The sequence below is a fragment of the Copidosoma floridanum genome, unplaced genomic scaffold (assembly GCF_036245765.1).
Source record: "Copidosoma floridanum isolate Cflo_tuat_1 unplaced genomic scaffold, Cflo_Japanese_pri ptg000021l, whole genome shotgun sequence".
In the NCBI taxonomy this organism is placed as follows: Eukaryota; Metazoa; Arthropoda; class Insecta; order Hymenoptera; family Encyrtidae; genus Copidosoma; species Copidosoma floridanum.
In genome coordinates, this window is record NW_028321898.1 from 15,501,326 (window position 1) to 15,516,448 (window position 15,123).

Here is a 15,123-nt window from a genome sequence, read left to right on the forward strand (position 1 = left end):
GTTGTGTGGTGATAGGTGCTTGTGTTATTTTATTTATTATATTAAAAAACAAAGCGGCCAGCAAGTGCCCCGGGTTGTGTTGGGATTGGCGCTTGTGTTATTTTATTTATTTAATTAAAAAACAAAGCGGCCAGTAAGTGTCCCGGGTTGTGTGGTGATTAGTGCTTTTGTTATTTTATTTATTATTTTAATGATTAAAGCGGCCAGTAAGCGCCCCGGGTTATGTAATGATTGGCGCTTGTGATATTTCATTTATTCAATTAAAAACAAAGCGGCCAGTAAGCGCCCTGGGTTGTGTAAGGATTGGCGCTTGTGTCATTTTATTTATTTAATTAAAAAACGAAGTGGCCAGCAAGCGCTCCGGGTTGTGTGTTTATTGGTGCTTTTGTTATTTTATTTATCATTTTAATTATTAAAGCGGCCAGTAAGCGCCCCGGGTTGTGAGGGGATAGGCGCTTGTGTTATTTTATTTTTCTTAATTAATAAACAAAGCGGCTAGTAAGCGCTCCGGGTTTTGTGGTGATAGGCGCTTGTGTTATTTAATGTTTTATATTAAAAAAATAAAGTGGCCAGCAAGCACCCTGAGTTGTGTGAGGATTGGCGCTTGTGTTATTTTATTTATTTAATTAAAAAACTAAGCGGCCAGTAAGCGCCCCGGGTTGTGTGGTGATTGGCGCTTGTGTTATTTTATTTATTATATTAAAAAACAAAGCAGCCAGTAAGTGCCCCGGGTTGTATGGTGATTGAAGCTTTTGTCATTGTATTTATCATTTTAAAAATCGAAGCGGCTAGTAAGCGCCCCGGGTTATGTGGTGATTGGCGCTTGTGATATTTTATTATTCAATGAAAAAACAAAGCGGCCAGTAAGCGCTCTGGGTTGTGTGGTGATAGGCGCTTGTGTTATTTTATTTATTATATTAAAAAACGAAGCGGCCAGTAAGCGCTTTAGGTTGAGTAAGGATTGGCGCTTGTGTCATTTTATTTATTTAATTAAAAAACAAAGCGGCCAGTAAGTGCCCCAGGTTGTGAGGGGATTGGCGCTTGTGTTATTTTATTTTTCTTAATTAATAAACAAAGCGGCCAGTAAGTGCTCTGGGTTGTGTGGTGATTGGTGCTTTTGTTATTTTATTTATTATTTAAATTATTAAAGCGGCCAGTAAGCGCCCCGGGTTGTGTGGGGATTGGCGCTTGTGTTATTTTATTTATTTAATGAAAAAACAAAGCGGCCAGTAAGCACCCTGGGTTGTGTGGGGATTGGCGCTTGTTTTATTTTATTTATTCAATTAAAAAAAAAAGCGGTCAGTAAGCACCCCGGGTTGTGTGGGGATTGGCGCTTGTGTTATTTTATTTATTTAATTAAAAAACAAAGCGGCCAGTAAGCGCCCCGAGTTACGTGGTGACTGGCGCTTGTGTTATTTTATTTATTATATTAAAATACAAAGCAGCCAGTAAGTGCCACGGGTTGTATGGTGATTGGTGCTTTTGTTATTTTATTTATAATTTTAATAATCAAAGCGGCTAGTAAGCGCCCTGGGTTATGTGGTGATTGGCGCTTGTAATATTTTATTTATTTAATGAAAAAACAAAGCGGCCAGTAAGCACCCTGAGTTGTGTGGGGATTGGCGCTTGTTTTATTTTATTCATTTAATCAAAAAACAAAGCGGCCAGTAAGCGCTCTGGGTTGTGTGGTGATAGGCGCTTGTGTTATTTTATTTATTATATTAAAAAACGAAGCGGCCAGCAAGCGCTCCAGGTTGTGTGGTAATTGGTGCTTTTGTTATTTTATATATCATTTTAATTATCAAAGCAGCCAGTAAGCACCCCGGGTTGTGCGGTGATTGGCGCTTGTGTTATTTTATTTATTTAATTAAAAAACAAAGCGGCCAGTAAGCGCTCCAGGTTGTGGGGTGATAGGCGCTTGTGTAATTTTATTTATTATATTAAAAAACAAAGTGGCCAGCAAGCACCCTGAGTTGTGTTGGGATCGGTGCTTGTGTTATTCCATTTTTTTTAATTAATAATCAAAGCGGCCAGTAAGCGCTCCGGGTTGTGTGGTGATTGGCGCTTGTGTTATTTTATAAATTTAATTAAAAAACAAAGCGAACAGCAAGCGCCCCGGGTTGTGTTTTTATTGGTGCTTTTGTTATTTTATTTATTATTTTAATTATGAAAGCGGCCAGTGAGCGCTCCGAGTTGTGTGGTGATAGGCGCTTGTGTTATTTCATTTATTATATTTAAAAATCAAGCGGCCAGCAAGCACCCCAAATTGTGTGGGGATTGGCGCTTGTGTTATTTTATTTATTTAATTAAAAAACAAAGCGGCCAGTAAGTGCCCCGGGTTGTGTGGTGATCGGTGCTTGTGTTATTTCATTTTTTTTAATTAATAATCAAAGCGGCCAGTAAGCGCTCCGGGTTGTGTGGTTATTAGCGCTTGTGTTATTTTATAAATTTAATTTAAAGACAAAGCGAACAGCAAGCGCCCCGGGTTGTGTGGGGATTGAGGCTTGTGTTATTTTATTTATTTTATTAAAAAACAAAGCGGCCAGTAAGTGCCCCGGGTTGTGTGGTGATCGGTGCTTGTGTTATTTTATTTTTCTTAATTAATAAACAAAGCGGCCAGTAAGTGCTCTGGGTTGTGTGGTAATTGGTGCTTTTGTTATTTTAATTATTATTTTAATTATCAAAGCGGCTAGTAAGCGCCCTAGGTTGTGTGGGGATTGGCGCTTGTGTTATTTTATTTATTTATTAAAAAAACAAAGCGGCCAGTGAGTGCTCCGGGTTATGTGAGGATTGGCGCTTGTGTCATTTTATTTATTTAATTAAAAGTCAAAGCGGCCAGCAAGCGCTCCGGGTTGTGTGGTGATTGGTGCTTTTGTTATTTTATTTATTATTTTAATTATCAAAGCGGCTAGTAAGCGCCCTGGGTTGTGTGGGAATTGGCGGTGTGTTATTTTATTTATTCAATTAAAAAACAAAGCGGCCAGTAAGTGACCCGGCTTGTGTGGTGATAGGCGCTTGTGTTATTTTATTTATTATATTAAAAAACGAAGCAGCCAGCAAGCGCTCCGGGTTGTGTGGAAATTGGTGCTTTTGTTATTTTATTTATCATTTTAATTATCAAAGCAGCCAGTAAGCACCCCGGGTTGTGTGAGGATTGGCGCTTGTGTTATTTTATTTATTTAATTAAAAAACAAAGCGGCCAGTAAGCGCTCCGGGTTGTGTGGTGATTGGCGCTTGTGTTATTTTATTAATTTAATTTAAAAACATAGCGGCCAGCAAGCGCCCTGGGTTGTGTGGGAATTGGCACTTGTGTTATTTTATATATTTTATTAAAAAACAAAGCGGCCAGTAAGTGCCCCGGGTTGTGTGGTGATCGGTGCTTGTGTTATTTTATTTTTCTTAATTAATAAACAAAGCGGCCAGTAAGTGCTCTGGGTTGTGTGGTGATTGGTGCTTTTGTTATTTTATTTATTATTTTAATTATCAAAGCGGCTAGTAGGCGCCCCGGGTTGTGTGGGGATATGCGCTTGTGTTATTTTATTTATTTAATTAAAAGTCGAAGCGGCCAGCAAGCGCTCCGGGTTGTGTGGTGATTGGTGCTTTTGTTATTTTATTTATTATTTTAATTATCAAAGCGGCCAGTAAGCGCTCCGGGTTGTGTGGTGATTGGCGCTTGTGTTATTTTATTAATTTAATTAAAAAACAAAGTGGCCAGCAAGCGCCCCGGGTTGTGTGGGATATTGGCGCTTGTGTTATTTAATTATTTTATTAAAAAACAAAGCGGCCATTAAGTGCCCCGGGTTGTGTGGTGATCGGTGCTTGTGTTATTTTATTTTTCCTAATTAATAAACAAAGCGGCCAGTAAGTGCTCCGGGTTGTGAGAAGATTGTTGCTTTTGTTATTTTATTTATCATTTTAATTATCAAAGCGGCTAGTAAGCGCCCCAGGTTGTGTGGGGATTGGCCCTTATGTTATTTTATATATTTAATTAAAAAACAAAGTGGCCAGTATGCGCTCCGGGTTGTGCGGTGATAGGCGCTTGTGTTATTTTATTTATTATATTAAAAAACAAAGCGGCCAGCAAGCACCCTGAGTTGTGTGGGGATTGGCGCTTGTGTTATTTTATTTATTTAATTAAAAAACAAAGCGGCCAGTAAGTGCCCCGGCTTGTGTGGTGATAGGCGCTTGTGTTATTTTATTTATTATATTAAAAAACAAAGCGGCCAGCAAGCACCCCGAGTTGTGTGGGGATTGGCGCTTGTGTTATTTTATTTATTTAATTAAAAAACAAAGCGGCCAGTAAGTGCCCCGGGTTGTGTGGTGATAGGCGCTTGTGTTATTTTATTTATTATATTAAAAAACGAAGCAGCCAGCAAGCGCTCCGGGTTGTGTGGAAATTGGTGCTTTTGTTATTTTATTTATCATTTTAATTATCAAAGCAGCCAGTAAGCACCCCGGGTTGTGTGAGGATTGGCGCTTGTGTTATTTTATTTATTTAATTAAAAAACAAAGCGGCCAGTAAGCGCTCCGGGTTGTGTGGTGATTGGCGCTTGTGTTATTTTATTAATTTAATTTAAAAACATAGCGGCCAGCAAGCGCCCTGGGTTGTGTGGGGATTGGCACTTGTGTTATTTTATATATTTTATTAAAAAACAAAGCGGCCAGTAAGTGCCCCGGGTTGTGTGGTGATCGGTGCTTGTGTTATTTTATTTTTCTTAACTAATAAACAAAGCGGCCAGTAAGTGCTCTGGGTTGTGTGGTGATTGGTGCTTTTGTTATTTTATTTATTATTTTAATTATCAAAGCGGCCAGTAAGCGCCCTGGGTTGTGTGGGGATTGGCGGTGTGTTATTTTATTTATTTAATTAAAAAGAAAAGCGGCCAGTAAGTGCCCCGGCTTGTGTGGTGATAGGCGCTTGTGTTATTTTATTTATTATATTAAAAAACAAAGCGGCCAGCAAGCACCCCAAGTTGTGTGGGGATTGGCGCTTGTGTTATTTTATTTATTTATTTAAAAAACAAAGCGGCCAGTAAGTGCCCCGGGTTGTGTGGTGATCGGTGCTTGTGTTATTCTATTTTTTTCAATCAATAAACAAAGCGGCCAGTAAGCGCTCCGGGTTGTGTTGTGATTGGTGCTTTTGTTATTTTATTTATCATTATAATTATCAATGCGGCCAGTAAGCGCCCTAGGTTGTGTGGGGATTGGCGCTTGAAATATTTTATTTATTTAATTTAAAAACAAAGCGGCCAGTAAGCGCCCTGGGTTGTGTGGTGATTGGCGCTTGTGTTATTTTATTTATTACATTAAAAAACAAAGCAGCCAGTAAGTGCCCCGGGTTGTATGGTGATTGGTGCTTTTGTTATTTTATTTATCATTTTAATAATCAAAGCGGCTAGTAAGCGCCCCTGGTTATGTGGTGATTGGCGCTTGTGATATTTTATTTATTTAATTAAAAAACAAAGCGGCCAGTAAGCACCCTGGGTTGTGTGGGGATTGGCGCTTGTGTTATTTTATTTATTTAATTAAAAAACAAAGGGGCCAGTAAGTGCTTCGGGTTGTGTGGTAATAGGCGCTTTTGTTATTTTATTTATTATATTTAAAAACAAAGCGGCCAGCAAGTGCCCCGGGTTGTGTGGGGATTGGCGCTTGTGTTATTTTATTTATTTAATTAAAAAACAAAGCGGCCAGTAAGTGTCCCGGGTTGTGTGGTGATTAGTGCGTTTGTTATTTTATTTATCATTTTAATAATCAAAGCGGCCAGTAAGCGCCCCGGGTTATGTGGTGATTGGCGCTTGTGACATTTTATTTATTCAATTAAAAAACAAAGCGGCCAGTAAGTGCCCCGGCTTGTGTGGTGATAGGCGCTTGTGTTATTTTATTTATTATATTAAAAAACAAAGCGGCCAGCAAGCACCCCGAGTTGTGTGGGGATTGGCGCTTGTGTTATTTTATTTATTTAATTAAAAAACAAAGCGGCCAGTAAGTGCCCCGGGTTGTGTGGTGATCGGTGCTTGTGTTATTTTATTTTTTTCAATCAATAAACAAAGCAGCCAGTAAGTGCTCTGGGTTGTGTGGTGATTGGTGCTTTTGTTATTTTATTTATTATTTTAATTATCAAAGCGGCCAGCAAGCGCCCCGGGTTATGTGGTGATTGGCGCTTGTGACATTTTATTTATTCAATTAAAAAACAAAGCGGCCAGTAAGCGCCCTGGGTTGTGTGTGGATTGGCGCTTGTGTCATTTTATTTATTTAATTAAAAAACGAAGCGGCCAGCAAGCGCTCCGGGTTGTGTGGTAACTGGTGCTTTTGTTATTTTATTTATCATTTTAATTATTAAAGCGGCCAGTAAGCGCCCCGGGTTGTTTTGGGAATGGCGCTTGTGTTATCCTATTTATTTAATTAAAAAACAAAGCGGCCAGTAAGCGCTCCGGGTTGTGTGGTGATAGGCGCTTGTGTTATTTTATTTATTATATTAAAAAATAAAGCGGCCAGCAAGCACCCCGAGTTGTGTGGGGATCGGCGCTTGTGTTATTTTATTTATTTAATTAAAAAACAAAGCGGCCAGTAAGTGCCCCGGGTTGTGTGGTGATCGGTGCCTGTGTTATTTCATTTTTTTTAATTAATAAACAAAGTGGCCAGTAAGCGCTCCGGGTTGTGTGGTGATTGGCGCTTGTGTTATTGTATTTATTTAATTAAAAAACAAAGTGGCCAGCAAGCGCCCCGGGTTGTGTGGGATATTGGCGCTTGTGTTATTTAATTATTTTATTAAAAAACAAAGCGGCCATTAAGTGCCCCGGGTTGTGTGGTGATCGGTGCTTGTGTTATTTTATTTTTCCTAATTAATAAACAAAGCGGCCAGTAAGTGCTCCGGGTTGTGAGAAGATTGTTGCTTTTGTTATTTTATTTATCATTTTAATTATCAAAGCGGCTAGTAAGCGCCCCAGGTTGTGTGGGGATTGGCCCTTGTGTTATTTTATATATTTAATTAAAAAACAAAGTGGCCAGTATGCGCTCCGGGTTGTGCGGTGATAGGCGCTTGTGTTATTTTATTTATTATATTAAAAAACAAAGCGGCTAGCAAGCACCCTGAGTTGTGTGGGGATTGGCGCTTGTGTTATTTTATTTATTTAATTAAAAAACAAAGCGGCCAGTAAGTGCCCCGGCTTGTGTGGTGATAGGCGCTTGTGTTATTTTATTTATTATATTAAAAAACAAAGCGGCCAGCAAGCACCCCGAGTTGTGTGGGGATTGGCGCTTGTGTTATTTTATTTATTTAATTAAAAAACAAAGCGGCCAGTAAGTGCCCCGGGTTGTGTGGTGATCGGTGCTTGTGTTATTTTATTTTTTTCAATCAATAAACAAAGCAGCCAGTAAGTGCTCTGGGTTGTGTGGTGATTGGTGCTTTTGTTATTTTATTTATTATTTTAATTATCAAAGCAGCCAGCAAGCGCCCCGGGTTGTGTGGGGATTGGCGCTTGTGTTATTCTATTTATTTAATTAAAAAACAAAGCGGCTAGTAAGCGCTCCGGGTTGTGTGGTGATAGGCGCTTGTGTTATTTTATTTATTATATTAAAAAATAAAGCGGCCAGCAAGCACCCCGAGTTGTGTGGGGATTGGCGCTTGTGTTACTTTATTCATTTAATTAAAAAACAAAGCGGCCAGTAAGTGCCTCGGGTTGTGTCGTGATCGGTGCTTGTGTTATTTTATTTTTTTTAATTAATAAACAAAGTGGCCAGTAAGCGCTCCAGGTTGTGTGGTGATTGGCGCTTGTGTTATTTTATTTATTTAATTAAAAAACAAAGCGGCCAGCAAGCGCCCCGGGTTGTGTGGGGATTGGCGCTTGTGTTATTCAATTATTTTACTAAAAAACAAAGCGGCCATTAAGTGCCCCGGGTTGTGTGGTGATAGGGGCTTGTGTTATTTTATTTATTTAATTGAAAAAAACAGTGACCAGCAAGCGCCCCGGGTTGTGTGGGGATTGGCGCTTGTGTTATTTTATTTATTTAATTAAAAAACAAAGCGGCCAGTATGCGCTCTGGGTTGTGTGGGGATTGGCACTTGCGTTATTGTTTAATGTATTTTATTAATTAATAAAAGCCAATTTGAATTTCCCGCAAGTTTGCCAGTCACATTTGAGAGCACTGCTTGCTTTGGCTGTGCGCTCAGCTATACAGCTATATAGCCGACACTTTCGCTTCTCTCCTCGTAGGCGCACATTCGGTATACCTCTTTCACGCATCTCCAAGATGTGCGCCTATATGGACATTTTCACGTGAATCTACTCCCCTCATACCCCTACGGAAGCGCCTACCCGCCGTCTACTGGCAAGTTTGCTTGCTTGCTTGCTTCATAGGCCTGAAATAGGCAACACGGCAACGTATTTTGCTTGCCTTGCTGAGCTGTGCAGTAAAATCCTGCCCCAACGCACGTGTTTTTTTTCGTTTATTAACAAAAGTGTGCAATCAATCAAATTTTTTAAGTTAAAACAGGTAAATATTATAATTTATACGTCATTTGAATTAAGTTCTTTAAAACAACTTTTGAACTTTCTTATAAATGTATAGAAGCTAGGAAATAAATGCACTGGTAAAAATGGAAGACGTGGAAGACAAAGAGAACAAAATTGAAATTGTTTACAAAAATGAAAGCAAGTTTTTGTTTATTATCGATAGAAAACTTTCTAAAAGTATTTTACAAGAATATTATCCAAAAGGTGGAATGTTAACCTATAAGGTTGTCGGTGAAACTTTCATGCTTGTTTGTGATAAAGCATTCATATACTTGAAACCAAACATAAATAAATATGAGTACAATCTCAAAGAAGGTATTTAAATTAATTAAATAATTTTTATTCATTACACAATCACAACTCTGTAAATTCATGTACATTCTTTGATTTTTAGACGATATGCGTATTACAGCTGTCAAAAATCTAATAAAGGAACCAAGTGGAAGATTTTTGGAAATCTTAGAAAAAATTTGTGGCAGTGTCAAAGACTGATAATAAGCCCACAACTAAGGTTACTTGATTTTTTAAATAATTTATCACTATATATATATTTATGTACGTATGAAAAAACATTTTATCGCATAAATTCCAGCACAAAAAGTCATGAATAAAAAACAAGAAGTAGCACTCAAAAAAATCAGTCCACCAAAAAAGGAACTTAAAAGAAATGTAGACCTCAGTTGGAAACATTGATATGTAAATTCGATTAAGTACGAATTTATGAGAGCACTAATAGGTAAAAAAAATGATCATCCAACTAGATAGCAACGTAAAGTATTCTGTTGAAGAATTAAAAGTTCTTTTAATGTCAAAATATGTGGATGACAAAAACCGATGGTATTTTGAAAATTCATTATTAAAAATCGGTACTATTGAAGGTATACCTACACTGCATTTTATTGATGCTCAAAACAATCTCTGCACATTTTGGAAATTTAGTACATATCTCAGAAATGCCGCACACCATTTAAATATTTGCCAGTTGACGACAGAATTACAAATACGAACTGCAGCTAAACGCTTTTCATATACGGAACCTTCAAACTTTGTTTTTGATACTACTTCTGATAAGGTTCCATAAAAAAAAATAGCAACTGCGAATCAGAGCAATCATGTTGCAAATGAAAATTCGAAGATTAAAGAGAAAACCATTACTGAGAGCCCTATAGTAGATAATACTGATAGTGAGTTGCAAAATGACAGAATTGTAGAGCATTCGACATCCAGTATAATTGCATTACCTTCATGCAGTGATCTATTAAAAAATTATGAAGCTTCAAATGAAAAAAAAAATCCAAAACGGCCATTTCTCCTATTAATAACGACTCTTTGTATAATGTTGAGAATAAGGGTAGTTCATCAGAACATCATTCAGATAAAATTTTTACTACTCCTACTTTGCCCTTGAAAAAAAAAGCCAAAGATTTCTGGATTTTCATTTACAATTCCACATATTGACGAAAGTGAACTAACTTTTTTGTATGAAATTGGACGAGGAGCTCAAGATATCGTGCGCAAAGGAAAGTATTTGTTCAATGATGTAGCCATACAAACAATGCAACGAGGAACCAGAGATGAATTTATTATCAAGGAACTGAAGTTCTTAGAGAAGGTACGTCATCCTGGTGTTATTCATGTACAGGCATTCAGTTACACTCCGATGCAATTTCACATTGTCACAGACTTCTTTGAGTCATTTTCTTTATTTGACGCTATTTTTAATGATCAAGTTAAGAAAGAATATGATTTATCAACTGAAAAAAAAGTATGTAGCTGCACAAATATGTTCTGCATTGGCCTACTTGCATTATCAGCCTTCACCAATTATTTACAGGGATATTAAGCCAGGAAATATCTTGGTGGCTAAAAATTATAAAACAAAGTTGTGTGACTTAGGTCTTGGGAAATGTGGGGATTTAGATAATAATCTAAATTCTACGTGTGTTGGCGACCTTAGAGGTACATTAGTATTTATGTCTCCAGAAGCAATATTGGATAGAAAAGAAGCAACTACGTACTCCGATATCTGGGCTTTGGGGTGTACTCTTGTAGAATTATTCAGTGAAAAAGAAATGTGGCACGAAAAGCAGATTTTAGATATTTTATCAATTGTGATGATTTTTTTAAAAAGTACCATTCCAAAATTTATCAATATCCCAATATTTTTAAAACCAATGCTACAATCGTGTTTTAGTTATGAACCAAATAAAAGGCCATAAATAAGTATTTTACTCAAATTATATCAAAGTAGTAGTTAAGTAATAATTTACACTGTGTGTGCAGATTTTTTATTGGCTCTTGTTTTTTTGTTAATATCGTTTATCGTATTTATTAAAAAAATTGTGATTACTTTTAGATTATTAATAGGTGACCAACACAGTCCTTAAATTATGCTTTATTAAATGTGTAAATGCTTGTAACGAATATGTGATGCACGAACTTTTACATAATAGTAATTTATTAAAATTTAAGACTTTTGTGAATCTGAGTACCTGTTATTAGAGTAGTGCACTAAGCCTTCTACAATGTTGATCAAAAATAAAAATGTTATTGTAAAGGGATGAAAGAATTACGATGTAAGCTGTATAATGAAATAAATATGTTTTTTTTATGACAAACTTGTTTTATTGTTAAATTATAAAGTACAAAGTGAAACTTATATTTGTTGATTACGCAACTGTCTTAAAATGCTGTATTGCTAATTTTTTGTGCCTTCAAGATACTGATTGATATTTATCTTTGTAAAAAAAAAAAAAAAAAAAATTCAGTGGCATCATTAAGATTAATGAGAAATTATTACAAAACAAAAATAAAAAAAATTTCAAGGGTCAAGGGCCCTTTATTGACGTCTTATATAACAGTTTGTGGCTAAACATTTGTTGATTTTAATATTCATAGTTATCTATAATTTTAGTTATATACAAGTACATATCATAAGCTTCTTCAGCACAAGTTGGGACTATGGGTCCAGGCATTATCATTTTAACTAGTTCTTCAAAGTCACTGGAGTACAATTTGCTCTCAACACAATGATCATTTAAAAGTACTTTAACGTGTTCCAGATTAACAGGTTTTTTACAATGTGAAGCGTTAAAGTTGTTTGGAGAGTGAAACATTTCATTGGGTATTCCACTGGCAATATTGCTGGAGTTCTGCTTTCTCATTCGGTGCTGATTCCATTCCTTTTTGGTTTTTATTATATCTGCCTGTATGAGTGGTCCAAAGCAGTAACGAAGAGATTCAATATGAATCGGATTGCCTATGTTTAATGTTCTATCCAATTTCATTGATTTAAAAAGGTTTATGTTAAAATCCTCTAAGTGTTGTCTAAACTGTTGCCAATAACTTTCTATGCTTTGATTTTGAGTACTTTTACCTCGGAGAAAACTTTTATGTCCAGCAAAATCATCTTCATGGTAATATCTCAAGCATTTTTGGAAGTCTTCCATCAGCACAGCTTCTGTACCATTGTCAGTCCTGATAATGGTTGGTAGAAATTTTACTTTTTGTATATATTTAAAAAAATAGTATCCTATTATAGCTGGATTGTTGTTGGAAGTACCAACCTCAAGCCACAAAATCTGGAATGATTGAAGCAAATTAAGTAAAAAAACAAAATTATTAAACATTTATTTGTAAGATATACAGCTTATATTACTTTCCTAGAAAATCCATCAATGCATCCATGGATTGCAAAACCAAACCTTATTAATTTGTCATGCCCATCAGCATGCCAAACAAAATTAGGCCCAGGAACTGAATATACTCGTCTTTTTAACTTATATCTGCATCTATTTTCAACACCTTCAGGATCCATTTTCTTCAGGAGTTGCAAGACTGTCTTCTGTTTAGCTGTTAGATTGTAAGTATGTTGATCGTAGCTTTCTCCACAAGGCTCTGTAGCATAAATTGAAGCCACTTTCTTCAAGCTCCAGAAAAATTGCAAGCATAATCTGAATGATTAAACTTTCTGTTATGTTTCTTTTTCGCAGGTTCCATTTGCGTAGTAATCTTTCGAAAGTTCTGAGATACATGGTGACACCGTACTTATTTTTTAGTTTTTCCAGAATGACCTTGTAGGAGTAGTTCTTTTTAATATACTTTTTGATTACGCTGTAAATAACTACTCTATCTGCATCAACCTACAATATGAATCAAATTTAATTTGGTCAACTTGAATGGTAAATCATTTTATCAATGTTTAGAGTTTTAAATAACATACCGAACTATTCAAAGCTTGTTGAATGTTATAAAAGTATGTGTTAATTTTAGGGTGTAAACATACATGCTGTCCATCATCGTAATGAAGCATGAAAACTTCATCAGCAACTTTGTACGTTAAATAACCATAATTCGGAAAGTATTCTTGTAAAACGCTTTTAGCAGTTTTTCTGTCAATGACCATTATAAACTTGCTTTCATGTTTATAAATAATTTCTACTTTATCTTCCATATTTTTATTTTCCGACCTATACACTTATTTTCTCTTTCCGGTGAATTCATAACATTATTCAAAACGTTTGAACCTGTTTTTATAAACAATTGTAATCTATTTACCGGTCTTAGATGTAATTATTTGATTCAAAAGTTTTGTTTGTAAACAAAAACAAAAAAAACACGCGTTAGGTTAGGTTTCTGCTTGCACAGCTAAGAAAGCAATCAAGATGCGTTGCCTATGAGGCTCTTTTACAGTCAAGCTTGAATCAGATGGCGCCAGGGCACGTCGCGGCTGTCATGGCCGTCGCACTTACACACCGTCAAATTTACAGTTGTGTATTGTGTCCCTGAGCCTATCTGTGTGATGAGCAAAGCAGAAGACATAACCTTTGTAAATGATTGCTGTTGTTTGCAGACAATTTTTGTTTGCATTGACGTTTAAAGATAGTAGGAAAAATGAAGTGTAGTGTAATATCCTGCGATAAAAAAGTGAAATTTAAATTTCCTTCTGATAGTGTGATAAAAAAAGAGTGGCTCGAAGCAATTGGGAGACCAACATTTTTGCCGCTCCCAAGTCATGGTTTATGCCTCGACCACTTTGCCTCCACGAGTTCTGCTTTTCTTCCACTGACTCTTGCTCCTTTCCCTTTTAAAAGCTTTTTCAATTCTGAAACTTTTAAGCTCCCATAATAATATATTCTTTCTTGTCTTCCTTATTCATTTCAAAATTTCAAATATTGCGCTTTACCACTACACTTTAATTTCCTGTATACATACAATACTGAAAAGTAATGTTGTGTGAGTGAGACGGCCATGACAGCCGCGACGTGCCCTGGCGCTATCTGATTCAAGCTTGACTGTAAAAGAGCCTCATATCAGGCCTATCAAGCAAGCAGGCAACTAAGCAAGCAAACTTGCCAGTAGATGGTGGGTAGGCGCTTCCGTATACCCCTACCGTGCTTCTCAAATAAAAACAAAAATGTGCGCCTGGTTCGGCCGCTTGGCCACGGCGGGGCGCTCGAACTACTGGAAAAAAGTGGGCACACTCCGTAGCATGACAGTCAGCAATCTCCCTACTAATCTCTGGCCGTACTAGCCAAGAATCGAACAGCGGTCTTCCACGAGCTGAATCATGACCTAGCTGACTGAGCCACCACGCGCTTACCCCTATGCTTATTTGCCATTTCATACTTTTCCAGCTAATGAAAAATATATTGACATGCATATGTAAATATAGTACGTAATGTACTGTAAGAACAGCATTCATCGACCCCACTTGTTTGTTAATATAATAATATAATGTTGAACAATGCATTGCCGTTTGATATTTTTCCACATTAACAGATATGCCCCGTATGAAGGATTCTCTCCTCCTCGATAAAATTTCTACTCGATGGGTATTACTTCTTAAGGCTTTAAATTTAGATTTTTAATTTTTTAACCTACAAAATATACGACTTTTTTAATTCTATCATACTCTGCTCAAAATATAAATAATTTCAGAACCTTCTTAGAAACATATGGTGAAGGTTAGTAGGGTGTCAGAAAGGTTCCAAATAGTTGTGTGAAGGGGTGGTTGGGGGTCAAGAAAAAATATGTGGGGAGTTTGGGGGGGATCTATGAGGGGATTTGAGGGGTCTGTGAGGGGCGTTGGACGGTCTGGACAAAAAGTGTGATAAGTGGAAATAACGGAGAAGAAGACGGAATTGTACCTTATTTTGTTGGGGCCATGGAGGGTTTAACAGCAGCTATGGAAGTTACGTGGAATGCCTCACACAAACAACTATTATATACATACACACGTATGTATGAAACTGTGGTTAGACTACAAATCACGTAGTACTTTTCGTCTTAGTTGTCAGAAAATCAGAACTTGGTGGAGCAATTTGTGCAGGCATTCGGGTCTACCACTCTTGCCTTTTACCCACACGAGCCAGTTCTTACACGCTATGCATTGGTATACCTCGTTTGTAATAAGCACAAGTATAAACGCGTAGAATGAAAAATAGATGATTGAGTCACCGGGAAATTTAGTCTAAAATAATACATGATGCATATTTTTCTACCAAGAAAAAGTTCTATTAAAAAATGAAGTCAATGTCTAATTATATTAACACTCAAGTTTCTTACAAATTAAAAGTAAATGTGAGAACCTTAATATGTAATTTAAAAAATA

The 15,123-nt window shown here is 36.7% G+C and overlaps 1 protein-coding gene across 4 annotated transcripts in view; it reads left to right on the plus strand.

Annotated features, from left to right (window-relative positions):
- LOC106644045 (dystrobrevin beta) overlaps window positions 1-15,123 on the plus strand; it is a 190,503-nt gene that overhangs the window by 44,497 nt on the left and 130,883 nt on the right. The window lies entirely within an intron of this gene.